We start from the raw sequence: 14,195 nt of genomic DNA on the forward strand, positions 1-14,195 counted from the left end.
GGAACTTGAGATTCTGCAATTTGGAATAGTTCCTTTTTCTCTATTACATGGGACATCTGAGGAGGTCTCAGAAATATAGGAATTACAGAGATGGGACAGGGATTTAAGTGGAATGGTAATAATTATACAATTTTATCTCACACCAAGGAGAATGAAGTGTTGTCTAAAAATATTGTGATAGACCCCCAATCCAAAGCAGAAAGAGGCCTGATTACTCTGTAAGGTAGGTTACTTATGAAAAAAGGAATTAATGTTCATAGGATGGACTTAAACCCAGATTTCTGATTTGTGCCAAACCCAAATTTTGTGCTGGGACAAGCAGAATATGAATATTTATAAAAGTAAAATCCACCAAGTTGATAACTGGCATCTTAAGGGGTGGTCTGAACTAGATTGCAGCCCTGGAATTGTGTTACTTTACATAGAACATTCCAGAGAAACAGTTTCTGTGTCAGCCTACATAAAGGCTTCCCCACATGAACACTGTCTCCAAGTCCTATTAGAAGCATCTTGGTAGGTCTGAAGCTTCTGAGAAAGAGGTTTTATGGTGGCAAAATGGATTAGCAGCAAGATAAACTTAGGTTCAACTACTAATTGCTGTTTCTGGCTTTGATTGAGGGAGTGTATACTTTGCCTCTGCTTTCAATCCTGTTTCCTAGTCTGTAAAGTGAAGGAAATAGCTATTGTAGAGTTTCTTCATGTATTAAATCAACTGTCTATAAATGTGTGAGTTTTTGTGAGCATGCAGAAGGTCAAGTGTTAGGAAGCCTGCCCCTCAGAATAGGTACTGTGTTCCCTCCTTATCTACTCCTTCCCTCTGTTCTTTGACCTCTTCCACAGAACACAGACACATAGTACTATTTCCACAGGACCTTGGTGACTCCATATCCTTCTTTCCTAACTATATGAATAGCTCTTTTAACATGGGTATAGTCAGTTGAAGAGACCTCTGATGGTATAAGAATCAACTCAGGAGAGTAGTTTGTCTGACTGTGGGGGAAGAGACCAGAAGCCCGATAAGGTTAGAATAGTCCAATTTTTCCTCTTGTGTTCTGATGGACAGTATTAGGCAATGAAGTTCCTGCCTTGGGGTTTCTCCTTTTTTTCACAACCCAGGCCAAATTGTACTCTTTATTCTACTTTTGACTAGACCCAGGAAAAAGATAAGTCCTGGCTGAACCAGAAGACAAATGTAGTTTCTGGAACTTGGAATTTGTGCCCAATGACTTTGTCCCCCTGTCTGAAATGTACTTACCCATTGGGAGTGCTGTCCACAGAGCCCTACGCTGTGTTACTGACAGGGGTCATCTCTTGTCTGTGTACTTGGACAAATTTAGTTTAGAGTCAAGGGGAGGGCATAGCCTGGATCTCTTCACTATTTTGTCCTGTGTCCTCTTAATCCAGGTGCTGAAAATAGCCAGTTCTTTCCCAAGGGCAGCACAAAGAAACCTAAACACTTTCCCCTGGACCTTCAGTCACCCTGTCTTGGGAGCAGTCTTCAACTTCTAATCCCACTTCACTCCCAGCACTAGATTATAGACTTAACCTCTATTCCCCTAGCTGGGGTTCTTGACTGGCTCCAAGTTTCTGACTACCCAATCCCCAAGACGGAGGTATTTTAAGGACTCCAAAGGGGATACTGGGAGAAAGTTCACAAGAGAAGGGTGAAAAACCACCAGCTGTTTATATAATCCCCATGGATACTTTAGTTATTGTTTATGTTATTTAAAAAAAAAAAACTAAGCTATGGCCTAGGTTTACTTTATATACTATGTATATTCACCAACATTGTGAATTTCCCTTCTTTTTAAAAAAGCTTGTTTGGGGCACCTGGGTGGCTCAGTTGGTTAAGCCTCTGCCTTCAGCCCAAGTCATGATCCCAGGGTCCTGAGATCGAGCCCCACACTGGGTTCCCTGCTCAGTGGAGAGCCTGCTTCTCCTTCTCCCTCTTCCTGCCAGCATTGCCTACTTGTGCTATCTCTCTGTCAAATAAATGGATAATATATATATATATATATATATATATATATATATATATAGCATGTTTGATTAAAAATAAGATTTGTGGGGCACCTGGGTGGCTCAGCTGGTTAAGTGTCTGCCTTCAGCTCTTCACTTGCCTTATTAGCTCTTACTTTCCCTCTTTTTCTCCTTTCTAGTTCTTGGGTGCCATTATGAAAGTATGAAGTTGACTGTGCATTCTCTAAATGTTAATAAAACTTTGATTTTTTTTTCCATCCAGCTCTAAATCTTCCAACCACCTCTGGGAAGAATCTGTTTTAACATACATTAAGATCCCCAAGTAGTTCAAGGGAGGATGGTCTTCTCTGTGAAGATTCAAATTAAATAACTGTTAACATCTTAGGCAAAACTGGAAAGATATAGAAATTTATATGTAGGAGAGAGGCATAAAACTGGATTTTAAAGGCCACCCCCAGCCCCTCCATCAGGTTTGAGATCTAACTGGTATATTACATTTTTTTGAGTTAAGGTGTATAAGGTGATGATTTGGTACATATATGTTTTCAGATATTTACTACAATAAGGTAGTTAATATATCCATCACCTCACATGATTATGATTTTTTGATAAGTACACTTAGGATCAACATGCTTAGCAACTTTCAAGATATTGTTAACTACAGTTACCATGTTATAGAGGTGATCCACAAAACTTATTTTTCTTATAACTCAGAGTTTGAATCCTTTGATAAACATCTCATTTCCTTTAACCTCCAGCTGCTGGCAAACACAATTCTACATTGCCAGGAGTCTGGCCTTTAAATTCCATAGAGAAGTGAGATCATGTGCTATTTGCCTTTCTCTTCATGACTCATTTCACTTAGTGTAAAACAATAAAGGTCCGTCCACACTGTCAAATGACAGGATTTATTTTTTCAAAATTTAAAAATTTTTTAAAGTTTTTTTTTAATTACTTTTCAGTGTACTAGAATTTATTGTTTATACACCACACCCAGTGCTTCATGCAATATGTGCCCCCCACAATACCCACCACCAGGCTGACTCAACTTCCCACCCCCCGCAGGATTTCTTTTTTATGGTTTTATGTTTTATACCATTTTTTCTTACTGCTATGAGGTATTTATTCTTCAGTCAACCCTTATGAGGGCACTTATGAGTGCTAAGTACCAAGCAGAAAGATCTCACTGCTAGTATAACAAAACCCCTATCACATGAGAAAACATAGAGTAAGGCTATTTTCTCAACCAAGGGTGAGGGATGGTGTGGGAGGAAGGAAGGAAGAGACTGAGAATGAGAGTGAGCCACCACTGGAATATATTCCGTGTATCTCAGGCACATGTTCTTTTGTCTGCACCAGGTAGCCCCATGGGTGAAAATCTGCTTCTCTGAGTATCATCTACTACTCCTAGATCAGTGCTTTAATTGATGGATTCATTGTACAGGTCTATGATTTATTTGTCCTTAGTATGGATAACACTACAGAAGTTATCTTATTGTAGCATTAGGGAAGGAAGAATGTTCTTTCAGAACTGAACAAAGTTTTTGTTATATTGTGTATATTATTGTTGAATAATGGGCTACATGTCTCATAAAATAGATTAGATGGTAATCACATACCAGGTATGTGATTAAGCCCAGATATGTGATTAAAAATCACCACCACCACCAACAAAACAGGACACATATTATAGAGATTCCCAAAATGGTCAAAAATAGATCTATATGATCCAGCAACTTTACTTCTGGGTGTATACACACAAAGTAGATGAAAACAGAATAACAGATGTATTTCCATGTTTACTACAGAGTTATTCACAATAGTCAAGATAATGGAATCAAATTAAGTGCCTATCAATGGATGAATGGATAAGGATGTGATACACACACAGGAATACTATTCAGCCATGAGAAAGGAGAACATCCTGCCATTTGAAACAATATAAATGTACCTTGAAGACATTCTCAGTGAGGCAAGTCAGAAAGAGACAAATACTATGTGACATATATATCCACATATCATATATAGATATGGATATATATGATATGTAGGCTCTAAAAAAACTAAACTCAAAAAAAGTACAACATAGTTTGGTAGAGAATGGGTGTGTGTGTGTATGTGTGTGTGTGTGAAGGAGAGAAGATGAGTGTTTAAAAGGTACAAACTTTCAGGGCGCCTGGGTGGCTCAGTGGGTTAAGCCTCTGCCTTCGGCTCAGGACTCTGAGATCAAGCCCCACATTGGGCTCTCTGCTCAGCAGGGAGCCTGCTCCACCCCACCCCCCAACTCCCCACCTACCTCTCTGCCTATTTGTGATCTTTGTCTGTCAAATACATAAATACATAAATAAAATCTTTTAAAAAAGGTACAAAATTTAAATGAGTAGTAAATAAGTCCTAGAAATCTAATGCAGAGCAGTGAATATGGACAATACTGTATTATAATCAAAGCTGCTAAGAGACTGGATCTTAATTATTTCAACGAATGAAGAAATTATGTGATGTAATGGAAATAGCTAATTATCACTGCAATGGCAGTCATAGCAAAGCATATAAATATATCAACATGTTGTTCAGTGTGACATAATATATAAACATAATTTCAATAAAAAATTACTATTTAAGTGCTGAAAGAAAAAACACTGTCAACCAAGAAATCTCCAAACTATTCTTTAAAAATGGAGGGAATAAAGACCTTCCCAGAGGAATGGATTCATTGCTAGCAGAGTTTAATTATAAAGGCTGTCCTTTAGGCTGAAAGAAAAGGATACCAGAGGGTAAATCAAGCATGTAAAAAAGAATGAAGACCAGAAACAAGGGAAATTTCATGACAACTGTTAGGTTTTCTTCATTTATTGACCTATTTATGTATATCCTATATACACATAACAGAGCACCAAAACATAGGGAGGAAAGACTGAATTGAAGGGAAAAATAGTTGGAATTTTTAAAACCATATTCAATTTGTGTAATAATTAGCAAGGATATAGAAAATTTGAATACCATCAACCAAATCATAGTTGACATTTATAGAACACTGTATAATTATAGTAGAACACACATCTTTTCAATCATGCATGGAACATTCTCCAGGATGAACCATATGGTATTCCATAAAACAAGTTAATAAATTTAGGACTAAAACTGTGTAAATATATTCTCTAATAACAATGGAATTAAGTTTGAAGTCAACATTCAGGAAGTCCTGAATATATGTAAATTAAACTTCTGAGTAATCCATGGCTCCAAAAAGAAGTCTTATATGAAATTAGAAAACATTTTGAGCTGAGTGAAAATGAAAACATAACCTCTCAAAATTTATGGGACGGAGCTCAAGCAGTGCTGTGAAGGAAATATATAGTTTTAAGTGCCAAACATATAAGGAAGAAAGATCTCAGATGAAGAGTCTAAGCTTCCATCTTAAACTATAACAAGAGCAAATCAAACCCAAAGCAGGCCAAAGCAAGAAATAACAGTTGGAATGGCTATCTGTAAAATAAAACAGAAAAGTCAACAGAGGAAAAAAATTAGACCAAAAGCTAGTTCATTTTAAAAGAACTGTTATTCAGTCTTTAGTTAAGACTCAGAGAGAAAGAGACAAATACTAAAACCAGGAATGGAAGAGAGGACCTCATTGCTGACCCTGAGTTTTGTGGGTATGGAGAGGGCATGCTATTAAATGGCCTCTTAGAATTTTGGAAAAGACACAAGCTAGGGTTGGCATAATTCAACCTTGGAATGTGTATAGCTCTTTTAGTACCTTAAAAAAAATTTTTTTTGTTGTTGTGTTATGTTAGTTTATGATGCAGTGTTTGTATACAACACCCTGTGCTCCATGCAATACTAATAAAGCACAGGCCTGACTAATTACTAGAGAAGGAATCCATCTCCCCATCAGACATCTGCTTGGGTGAGATTAGGAAAAGTTCTGAGATCCTTCTTGACAGACTGCAGTACAATTTATTCACTCCTGAGTTCTTCCCCAGTCTCATCTACTTATGCTGAGTGAAATAAGTCAAGCAGAGAGAGTCAATTATCATACGGTTTCACTTATTAGTGGAGCATAACAAATAACATGGAGGACAAGGGGAGATGGAGAGGAGAAGGAAACTGAGGGAAATTGGGAGGCGAGGTGAACCATGAGAGATTATGGACTCTGAAAAACAATCGGAGGGTTTTGAAGGGGCGGGGGGTGGAAGGTTGGGGGAACCAGGTGGTGGGTATTAGAGAGGGCATGGATTGCATGGAGCCCTGGGTGTGATGCAAAAAACAATGAATACTGTTACGTTGAAACTAACTAACTAACTAACTAACTAACAAGTACCTTAGAATCCCCTTCCCCCAAAACATTCTATTTCCCTTCAATCCCACTGTTCTCTCTAGAACTGAGTATAGCTCCTCAGGAACCCACAAATGTTGAACAACTTTATCCACCATCCAAACATCTAAAGACAATGGTGAAACAAGTACAAGATAACTGCAATGAAAGGGGAAGTTATAATTTGGAGTAGAGGAGGTTATCAAATGACCACTGACAGCCAGAAATAAGATGAATCAGTCTTCTTAGGCTGCTAATGCAAAATACTGCAGACTGGATAGCTTAATAAAAATTCAGTTCTAAACAAGATGGGATTGGGAGGGAGACAAAACATAAAGCACTCTTAATCTCACCAAACAAACTAAAGGTTGCTGGGGGGAGGGGGTAGTGAGAGGGTGACTGGGTTATGGACACTGGGGACGGTGTGTGCTCTGGTGAGTGCTGTGAAGTGTGTAAACCTGGTGATTCACAGACCTGTACCCCTGGGGCTAATAATACATTATATGTTAATAAAAAAATAAAATAAAAAAAATTCAGTTCTAGGGGGCGCCTGGGTGGCTCAGTGGGTTAAACATCTGCCTTCAGTTCAGGTCATGATCCCAGGGTCTTCTCCCTCTGCCATTCCCCCTGCTTGTGCATACTCTGTCAAATAAATAAAATCATAAGTTCTCAGTTCTACAGGTTGGAAGTCTGATCGTGGTATCAGCATGGTTGATCTACAGTAAGGGCTCTCCTGGATCGTAGTCCACCAGTTCTTTGCTATGTCCTCATATGGCCTTTCCTCGGTTGTGCATACATGAAGAGAAAGTGAGAGCTCTCTAGTGTTTAATTCCATGAGACTAGGGCCCTACCTTTATAACCTCACTTAACCGTCATAAATTCTTAGAGGACCCACGTCCAAGTAGCCATGCTGGGGCTTTATGATATTTGGGGTGGGGTGGGGGAAGGTGGGGAAACACACATTCAATCCACAAGTTACTCCATGGATGCCTACAAGACTTTTTGCCCATTTACCTGATAAAAGAACTAATTCTATTACCTGGAAAGTCATTTGTCAATTAGTTGAAAGATTGCATACACTAGGAGATCTATCCTTGAACTTTGTCTTTTTTAAAAAATAAAATAAAATTTAATTATTTTTTCATTGTTCCAGGATTGTTTATGAACTTTGTATTTCAATGCCATCCCTAACAATGACCCTGAAAGGAGTCCCCTCCTGGGGGTATATGGCCTCAGTACAATTCTTATTTAGTGGTGGATGGAGAGAAACTTCGGGATTGCCTCAGATACTGAGTAATCACAGTGCTCCCATTTCTCCACACTCTGGTTTTGCATTTTAGTAACAATTTAACTCCTTTAAAGCCCAAATTGAAGTTGGCAGTCTATCAATTTATAAGGACCACTTTGGTTAACAATTATAGAAGTTATGTTGAATCATGATCTCTGTACAAATCAGTGTTCTGAAGGAATGCACTGCCTCCACACGCTTATTAATAGACAAAAGGTTGATATCCAGGATCTATAAAGAACTCCTCAAACTCAACACACACAAAACAGACAATCATGTCAAAAAATGGGCAGAAGATATGAACAGACACTTCTCCAAATGGCTATCAGACACATGAAAAAATGTTCATCATCACTAGCCATCAGGGAGATTCAAATTAAAACCACATTGAGATACTACCTTCCACCAGTTAGAATGGCCAAAATTAGCAAGACAGGAAACAACATGTGTTGGAGAGGATGCGGAGAAAGGGGAACCCTCTTACACTGTTGGTGGGAATGCAAGTTGGTGCAGCCACTTTGGAAAACAGTGTGGAGATTTCTCAAGAAATTAAAAATAGAGCTTCCCTAATACCCTGCAATTGCACTACTGGGTATTTACCCCAAAGATACAGATGGAGTGAAAAGAAGGGCCATCTGTACCCCAATGTTTATAGCAGCAATGGCCATGGTTGCCAAACTATGGAAAGAACCAAGATGCCCTTCAAGGGATGAATGGATAAGGAAGATGTGGTCCATATACACTATGGAGTATTATGCCTTCATCAGAAAGGATGAATACCCAACTTTTGTAGCAACATGGACGGGACTGGAAGAGATTATGCTGAGTGAAATAAGTCAAGCAGAGAGTCAATTATCATATGGTTTCACTTATTTGTGGAGCATAACAAATAGCATGGAGGACATGGGGAGATGGAGAGGAGAAGGGAACTGAGGGAAATTGGAAGGGGAGGTGAACCATGAGAGATCATGGACTCTGAAAAACAATCTGAGGGTTTTGAAGGGGCGGGGGGTGGGAGGTTGCGGGAACCAGGTGGTGGGTATTAGAGAGGGCACGGATTGCATGGAGCACTGGGTGTGGTGCAAAAACAATGAATACTGTTACACTGAAAAGAAATAAAAAATTAAAAAATTAAAAAAAATCTTGGAAATTTTAAAAAAAGGCATAAAAAAAAGAACTCAGTAAAGCTTCAAATTGTTAAAAAAAAAGAGAGAGAGAGAGAGAGGCAGAGAGACACACACACACACACACACCCTGGTCGTGATACTGGTTTTCAAAGTCAATAGTAGACTGGAGTAGTGAGGCAGGAAGAGTGGTTTTGTTTCTATAGGTCATATTTTCAGTTTGGTGGGGTTTATGGCTGGCAGAGTTTACTTGGGATATAGCAGCTAAAAATCAACTACAAATAAAGTCAGCAGAGAACACTTTGATCCCTACTCACATTCTCCAACATTTTACATTGCTCTTTTTTTTTTTGAATATAGATTTCTCCCTTTCTGTGCTTTCACCTAGTAAGTCTTCCTTACCCTAACTTTATTCATGGGAGGAAGAATCTGGCCTACTCCTCAAATTTTGGATTTACCACCTTCCTTAGTTATATAAACCAATTTCTTAAGATTACTCCTACACACACACACACACACACACACCCCTCTGGTTCTGTTCTAGAAATCCCTAAACTCAGCTTTTGGAAACTAGAAGAACAGACTTGTAAAAGTCAGTTTTCTAAATTGATTCTAGTGTCTAGAATTGGTTCTCTGATCTGATTATATTTAAAAACACTACTATTTTCAGCAGTAAAGAGTAAAGAATGAACAGTTCATGGCATGATAGGGCAATAGAGACACATGAAGTATTACCATGGATACTTGTAATCGAATACTTTTAGGAGGCAAGGTTATAAGTGACCCTGTAGGACAGCATCAAACATTTATCAAGGTAACAAGTAGAATGGAATTGGCTAGTTATTCCTAATGTTGCTGGACAAAGTGGGGGGGAAATAGATGAGCTCCGACATTTGAATTTCTAGTTCAAGAACTATATAAATGACCTGAAATTGTCTATGTGTGCCCTGTGGCCACAGGCCTGAGACTGCTGGGGGAAAACAAATAGAAACGACCACAGATTATCCTGGGACTGGCTCAATTACAGTGCACGTTGAACTCAGTCTTGCAGGGTCTCTAAGAAAGTAAGGGTCTTGACTGGGAAGAAATGGGATCCTGAAAGTTGGAATGGGGATATAGAAGAGCCTGATAATGCTGGGACATTGAGCCCTTTCATTCTGATGAATCTTCTTTGCCAGTGAAAGTGGCCTGTCTGAAGGGGATTAATCCTAAATTGGCCGAGGAACCTGTAGTGACTTCCCCTAAGGCAGTTGTCATACAGGATAATGCAGGCTCTCCTTGGGATCCACTTCCACTTTACTTTTAGGCCTATTACTATGCTCAAGTTCCAGGAAGAGCTCTAAAGATGGGGTATAAAGTGTCACCTATGAGAAAAAGCATTATACTCCAAGAGAACTCAACTTTTCTATTCATACAGACAAATCCAGAGAATATGTGTGGGAATGGACACTAAATGTGTTGGTTAATAGTGGAAGGAAGGTAAAATGGGATCTGGTTAAGTTTAATGAGGGGAGTCCAATAAGCAGAGATTCCAGATTTAATGTTGCAACTCAAGGAGTTAGAAAAGGTCTAACAGTATGGTTTATTGGATAAAACATGGACCAAAACATGGCCCACAATAAATTAACTTGAAATGCCAAATCTGCCTTGGAAAACTGTACAGAAAGGAATTCAGTGACTGGAAATGGAAAGTTAAGGTAGATTTGTCATTTAAGTTCTGTTTGCCCACCCTTACAGGGTCCAGAGAACATATATTTCACCACAACTGTGACAAATGAGTTTGTCAGGGGAACCCCAGTGTCTTTGAAGAGCTCTGTGATTGCTCTTTTCTGCAGGTCAGACCTTGGAGTCTACATGCAATGGGAGTAATCCTGCCATCCCAGTATCCAAGTGGCAGCACTTTGTCGTATTTTCTGTCTCCTGGTGTTAGCTCTAGGCCTCAGCGCTCAGCTCCACCTCATAAAAGCCATTTGTGAAAAGCCCACAGCAAATATTCTCAATGGAGAAAAACAGAGCTTCTCTCTTAAGGTCATGAACACAATAGGGATGCCCAGTCTCACTGTTGTTCAACATAGTACTAGAAGTCCTAGCATCAGCAATCAGACAACAAAAAGAAATATAGGCATTCAAACTGGCAAAGAAGTCAAACTCTAGTCAAACACTTTGTCTCCACCTCCAAATTACTAGAACTCATTAAGCAATTCAGCATTGTGGCAGGATACAAAAATCAATGCATTGAAATCAGTTGCTTTTCTATACACTAACAATGTAACTATAGAAAGAAGCTAGGGAATTGATTCCATTTACAACAGCACCAAAAACCGTAACATGCCCAGGAGTAAACCCAACGAAAGAGGTAAAGGATCTATACTCTAGAAACAAGAGAACACTTATGAAAGAAATTGAGGAAGACACTAAAAGATGGAAAAACATTCCACGCTCATGGATTGGAAGAATAAACATTGTTAAGTTGTCTATACTGCCCAGAGCAATCAACACTTTCAATGCCATCCCTATTAAAATATCATTGACATTTTCCAAAGAGCTGGAACAAATAATCCTAAAATTTATATGGAACCAGAAAAGACCCTGAGTCACTAAGGGAATACTGAAAAAGAAAAACAAAGCTGGGGCATCACACTGCCTGATTTCAAGCTATATTACAAAGCTATGATCACAAGACAGCATGGTATTGGCACAAAAACAGACACATAAATCAATGGAACAGAATAATATTTCCAGAAATGGACTCTCAACTCTATGGTCAATTAATCTTTGACAAATCATGGAAAAATATCTAATGGGAAAAAAGACACTCTAGTATATGGTGCCGGGAAAACTGGACAGGTACATACAGAATGAAACTGGACCATTTCCTTACATCATACACAAAGGAACTCAAAATGGATGAAAGACCTCAAGGTCAGATGGGAATCTATCAAAATCCTAGAGAAGAACATAGGCAGTAACCTCTTGGACATTGGCCACAGCAACTTCTTTCAAGATATATCTCTAAAGGCAAGGGAAACAAAAATGAACTTTTGGGACTTCATCAAGATAAAGAGCTTCTGCACAGCAAAGGAAACAGTCAACAAAACTAAGATACAACCTATGGAATGGGAGAAGATATTTGCAAATGAGAGTACAGACAAAGGGTTGGTATCCAAGATCTATAAAGAACTTCTCCAACTCAACATCCCCCAAAACAAATAATCCAGTCAAAAAAATGGGCAGAAGACATGAACAGACACTTCTCCAAAGACATATATTTGGCTAACAGATACATGAAAAATGCTCAATATCACTTGGCATCAAGGAAATTCAGATCAAAATCACACTGAGATACCACCAGTTAGAATGGCAAAAATTAACAAGACAGGAAACAACAAATGTTGGAGAGGATGTGGAGGAAAGGGAACACTCTTACACTGTTAGTGGGAATGCAAGGTATAGAGCCACTTTGGAAAACCTTATGGAGGTTCCTCAAGATGTTGAAAATAGAGCTATCATATGACCCAGCAGTTGCACTATTTGGTATTTACCTCAAAGATACAGATGTAATGAAAAGAAGGGGCACCTTACCCCAACATCCACAGCAACAATGCCCACAATATCCAAAATGTGGAAGGAACAGATATATCCTTCAACAGATGAATGGATAAAGAAGATATGGCTTATATATACAGAATATTACCTACCTCTTACATTAAGGTGGATGGAACTGGAGACTATTATGCTAAGTGAAATCAGAGAAAGAAGATGATCATATGGTTTCACTCACTGTAGAATATAAGAAGTAGCACAGAGGATCATAAAGGAAGGGGGGAAAACTGAATGGGAATTAATCAGAGGGAGACAAACCATGACAGACTCTCTACTATGGGAAACTGAAGGTTGCTGAAGGGAAGGTGGGTAGGGGGATGGTGTGACTGGGTGATGGGCATTAAGGAGGGCATGTGATGTGAGCACTGACGGTTATATGCAATTGATGAATTATTGAACACTACATCTGAAACTAGTGATGTACTATATGTTGGCTAATTGGATTTTTTAAAAAGATTTTATTTATTTATTTGTCAGAGAGAGAGGGAGAGAAAGCGAGCGAGCACAGGCAGACAGAGTGGCAGGCAGAGGCAGAGGGAGAAGCAGGCTCCCTGCCAAGCAAGGAGCCCGATGTGGGACTCGATCCCAGGATGCTGGGATCTTGACCTGAACCGAAGGCAGCCGCTTAACCAACTGAGCCACCCAGGTGTCTTGGCTAATTGGATTTAAATAATTAAAAGAAATCAATGAAGTTGAAATCAGGAAATCAATGGAGAACATCAACAAAACCAAGAGCTGGTTCTTTTAAAGAATCAGTATAAGTGATAAACCTATAGCCAGGTCAAGGAAGAAAGAAAAATTACTAATAACAGAAATAGAAGAAGGACCACAACCAGTGATCCCGTGTAGGATTAATAGTATTTTGAACCACTCTATGCTCATACATTCGGTAACCTAATGAAAGAGATCAGTTCCTTGAAAGACAGGCTACCAAACTCAAATAAGGAAAGTAATTAATAACCTTCCATAATGAGACACCTGGTCCAGATGGGTTCCCTGGGAAATGTCTCAGAAACAAAAAATCCGCTGCAAAAGGCTAGCAAACAAAATCTGACAATGCATAAGTATATGCTCTGTGACCAATGGATTTATTGTGTATGCATGGCTGACTCAACATTTCAAAATATTGTTGTAATTTATCTCAATTGTCTAAAGAAAAAAATCACGTTATCAATAGATGCAGAAAAAGAATCTGGCATTCATAAACTACTAGCAAACTAGGACTAAAAATGTAAAATTTAAGCCTACCCAAACTTTTGTTTTTCATTGCTACCTATGTAAGATTCAGGCAAATTAGTTAGCTTCTTTGTGCCTCAGTATCTTGATCTGAGAAGTGAGGACTCTAAGTAGAGCTCATATCTCAGAGTGTTGTTTAGGTGAGAAGAAGAAGGATTTGGGAATTGATAGCCAGAGGACCCAAAGTATAGCAGCACAGTAAGTAAGGGGATGAGAACATGAGACAGAAGAACAGTACTTGATACTGGCATAGCAATTTCATTTAATGAGTTAAACATTAAAAGAGCTTCTAATTCTCATTGGTATATTACAACCTATCATTTGTCAAATCATTCTGACACCTGAAGGAGCAGAGATTTCAAGTGGTATCTAGACTAATCTCATTGTCTATGAGGACATAGATCTGAAGGGGATTCCCTCATCCAGCTGTACATCCATAGTTGCTTCAGGCTCTAAGAGAAGCCTTCTACATACTGGAAAACATAGAAAAGAGGAGATTATTAATGGCCCTGTGTAGGGACTGGTTGAGGGAGGCTAGAGATTGGATGGTCCAAGCTGAGAAAATTTATTGGAATAAGGGATATACAGGGGGGGTGGTTCAAGACAAGGAAGAATGTGGGGAAGCTTAGAGTGAACCAGGTTTAAGGAT

This window comes from Mustela lutreola, chromosome 1 (assembly GCF_030435805.1).
Source record: "Mustela lutreola isolate mMusLut2 chromosome 1, mMusLut2.pri, whole genome shotgun sequence".
In the NCBI taxonomy this organism is placed as follows: Eukaryota; Metazoa; Chordata; class Mammalia; order Carnivora; family Mustelidae; genus Mustela; species Mustela lutreola.